The sequence below is a fragment of the Octopus bimaculoides genome, chromosome 5 (assembly GCF_001194135.2).
Source record: "Octopus bimaculoides isolate UCB-OBI-ISO-001 chromosome 5, ASM119413v2, whole genome shotgun sequence".
NCBI classification, from domain to species: Eukaryota; Metazoa; Mollusca; class Cephalopoda; order Octopoda; family Octopodidae; genus Octopus; species Octopus bimaculoides.
The window spans coordinates 78620859-78625262 of NC_068985.1; the positions used below are offsets into that span (position 1 = coordinate 78620859).

The following is a 4404-nucleotide window of genomic DNA, read 5'->3' on the forward strand; positions in this document are numbered from 1 at the left end:
GATTCACTTGCAAAGTGTTGAGTAAAATTATTTTGTTGCAGACCTCCGGCCATTTTGTTCTGTTGTTAATTCTGTAGATGACCTCAAACACAAAGTCTTTCCCAACTTTAAACAAAACTACCAAAATCACAATTGGCTATGTGAAAGAGCAATATTAGCTCCAAAAAACGTAGCTGTTACAAAAATTAATCAACACCTGATGCATTCTCTTCCCGGCAATCTTCAAACTTACAAGTCTGTTGATACAGTTCCAGATACAAATGAAGTGGTGAACTATCCTCCTGAATTTCTCAATTCGTTGGAGCCTCCAGGACTACCTCCCCACATATTATCACTTAAAGTTGGAACGCTTGTAATGCTGCTCCGCAATCTTGAGCAAAATACTTCATTTCATGTTGCTCCAGTCCATTCAGCTTATAAAAGGGTAACCCTATGACAAAATAGCCTTCTGTGCTCACCTTACCAGTGGTGGTGGCACCATTAAAAAGCTACAACAATGCAAGGAAGTGCATTGTGACCAGTGGTATATAAAAACATCCGACAGCCTGGTCAACACCGTCGTATGACTGCTACTTATTTCATTCAGCCAAGGGAAATAAATTGCAAATTAAGGCCAGTGAGATTTGAACACACACCGTAGTAGGATAACAATATTAACACTTTAGCATTTAAATTAGTCCATTGAATGCAATGCTTGTTTATTCATGTTGTTTTGAATTATTCAAACAATATTTTATACCTTCAAGATTTCGATGATGTGATTGTTTGGTTCTAGCTGAACATTGTAGAGTAAGGTCAGTGAGGCCAGATCTGGCCAGTTCGAGCATAAAACTTGTTAAATATTTTGGCCAGATACGGCCAGTTTAAATGCCAAAGGGCTAATGACTAAAATCAAGTTATTACACTAATCATTATAAGTTGTTATTCACTGTAAAGTCACCTTTCGGTAGTGCTGGAAGTATTCAGAACTCTAAAGTTCAGTAAGAGGTTGCTAAGAGCTCCGAAAGAAATAGTTGTAATCAGATTAATTATACGCAAATGCATTTTTCAATCGTTTTTGTATTCAGTTCTTTATTTCTAATTGTATTATATGTGCAAAGTATGTTTGCGATCATTTGTAACTGGTAAGAAGACCCTCATTGTAAATATGACCTCTTGAAATTGTAGGGAAATTTGGTCTAAACAAGTCTTGGTTAAGATGAAATTGCTTAAATATTCTTTGTGGCACCTGAAGGACTTAGCACCACCAAACATCTCAAAATTTAATTTTATGAATGAGAAAGAAAATGTTTAATAAAGACGTATAATAATTTACATGTAGGAATTCTTTTGAGACATGGAATGCATTTCATGGATTATCTAAGAATAAGATCATTGAGAAATGTTGCCTTACAGCATCAGATGAAGAATTAAAAGAAATATCCAGAGAGGTGTTTAAAAAATGGAAAGGTATCCTAGTGCCCTGTTAATATCCTTATTTGAATTGAACTCAGTACCTATTTATTCACCAGTACTTTCTCAATAATTTGGTCACCGATTTACTGTCTTTTCTATCTCTTCTTTTTCTACAACAACAATCACTGCTTCTTTTAACTTTATTTCCTCTTTTAGTGGTTGAGTGTAAATAAGATGTTACCACTAATTTTGTGTGAGAAATGCAATAGGGAAATGAGACATCAAAGTAAGTATTTGCAGTTGACTCACAGATAGGTCGTACTATACTCTGGGGAGGTACATGGCACTTTTTAACATAAATATAACTAATATTTGTTAAATATCATCAAATATTCACCATTATTTCAAAACTTTGCTTACAAAACTTAAAACATTTTTTGCAGAAGTGACTTAATTGATAAATCAACCCAACAAATTCTTGTTTTTGATGACATCTCTTTACGTCTTCTACATGTTCTATCTTAGTTTTGTCTTCTTCACAATAGCTTATGCTATTTGGGTGTTCTTGTAGGTAACTTAACTCAATTTGGTTTTGTTCCTGTCTTATATCAAATTGATCTTTTGAGTATCTTACCTGAGGCTGGTATTCTGCTTTTGCCACTTGGTGATCTACCGTGGTTTGGTCTTCATCTCGTTGAAGCTTGGAATAGAAACAACCCTATAAAAAAATATAATATCATATGAATAAATTCCTCATTATTTAATTTCATCTTCATCATCATCATCATTTAGATTGTACAGGCATCTCACATAATACAGAAGTATTACAATACTGAAAATCTTACTATAATGTAGAATTCTGTAATACTACATCTTCCTTGTCGTCATTGTCGCTGTCGCCACCATCAACATTATTTAATGTCCATGTTCCATGCTGGCATGGAATAAACCATGTGACAGGATCTGGTAAATCACAAGGCTGTGTCAAGTCCCACTATCAGCTTTGGCAAGGTTTCTATGGCTGGATGCCCTTCCTAAAGTCAACTACACTACAAAGTGTATCTGGTGCTCTTTTCATGTCATTGGCACTAATGGAGTTGCTAAATAACTTGCAAGACAGAAAAAAAACAAAGAAAAAGGAAAAGGAGAAAGCTTCTGCTATAAAGTGGGGATGGGGGAGTATTTGAGATGGGGAGGTGGCTTTATACCAGGTGTTGAAAGTCTAAAATATAAAAGAGGGACAAGAACAGGCAACTTGGTATAGAGGAGCTACATGGCTATCCCACATTATATAGGTGCGGGAGTAGTTGAGAAGAAGATAAAAGAAGGTAGTGATGGAGTACCAGAGCAAATACTCAAAGTACAAGAAAGGTGAGCATAAAAGAGGAGACAGGCTGTGGGTCATAGGATGGAAAGTAAGAGAGAGTAAATACTTCATAAGAGTGTGTATGGAAACTAAGAGATGTTCAGAGGTGAAGGTAGAGGTGAATGTAGAACATGATGAACAAGAGTAGAAATGGTGAGAATATACAAGGGGGTGGTGAAAAGTTCCTGGCTTTAAGGACATCGCAAAAGGCCTGGTTGGAGTTCTTTTACAGGGCTTAGAAAAACTGAAGGGCGGCTGTAATAAGTGTGTCCATCTGAGACGGGAATATGTTGAATAAAATCATAACTAACTGATCCTCCAGTGTTTTCCTTTACCCAAAACTAGAAACTTTTCAGCACTTCCTTATATATCAATCTATCTATATCAGTGTGCGTATATATATATATATATATATATATATATATATACTAGCAGTGCACCCCAGCATTGCCCAGGTGTTATGACCTTATGACCTACAGCCACATTGTATTATTTGTTCCTTTCTTATGGACAGAATCAGTACACAAGGAGTATGAAGTAAGCAACTCTTCTTTATAAACATGTTTTTCTGTCATTTTCTGATGAACAATGCTGCAGTTTCCGTCTACCAAATTCAGTCACAAGTCTGTTGTTCGCCTACGGCTATAGTAGAAAGCACTTGCCCAAGGTACCATGCAGAGGGACTAAACGTGGAACCATGTGGTTGGGAAGCAAACCTCTCAACCACACAGTCATTCTTGCACTTAATGTTTGTGTGTGTGTGTGTGTGTGTGTGTGTGTGTGTGTGTTTACATTTGGTGTTAAACCTAGTATTATGTCCCACTATGTCTCAAAGTTTATCAAGTAGAGATCTATAAAATAAACGTCAGATTGAAATACATACTGATGTCAGTATGATCAATTAAATTTTTGAGAGTGATACCTTGTTGGCGTTAGGAAGGGCATCCAGCTGTAGAAACTCTGCCAGATTAGATTGGAGCTTGGTGCAGCCTTCTGGCTTGCCAGTCCTCAGTCAAATCGTCCAACCCATGCTAGCATGGAAAGCAGACGTTAAACGATCATGATGATGATGATGATACCCCATCATGGCGACAGTCGAAAGACTAAAGCCAATAAAATAATGTTTAAAGACTTAATGGCTTCAAATTTAAGGTAATGGATTACTAACCACAAGATAATGAATTCAAAACTTTGTATTGAAACTCTATGCGATTACACTATATGTACATCTCAGTCTATTTGTTGAGGCAGAGTCGCCTCCCTTAGCCTCAAAATTGTGTCACCCGACATGGTTTTCGAGGTCATTTTTGTAGTAGAAAAGAGCTGTTGTGCAAAAAAGTATACTTTATTTAGTAGCCGAAAGATTACTGAATCTTTTGATATTCGTCAAAATTAGCATCTCAGTTTTCGAATCTATAAGGAATATATGCACACACACACACACTCTGTTTTATTCTATTCACGACAAAAATATAGGCGTAGGAGTGGATCTGTGGTAAGTAGCTTACTTACCAACAACATGGTTCCGGGTTCAGTCCCACTGCGTGGCACCTTGGGCACGCGTCTAAAGTCTTGTGAGTGGATTTAGTAGACGGAAACTGAAAGAAGCTTGTTGTATATATGTGTGTCTGTTTGTCCCCCCC

General features: G+C 36.8%; 1 long non-coding RNA gene across 1 annotated transcript in view; it reads right to left on the reverse strand.

Annotated features, from left to right (window-relative positions):
* LOC106882522 (uncharacterized) overlaps positions 1-4404 on the reverse strand; it is an 18247-nt gene that overhangs the window by 12933 nt on the left and 910 nt on the right. Inside the window, exon 2 of the long non-coding RNA XR_001411014.2 lies at positions 2030-2113. This is a non-coding gene — a long non-coding RNA (uncharacterized LOC106882522). The remainder of the gene's footprint in view (positions 1-2029; positions 2114-4404) is intronic.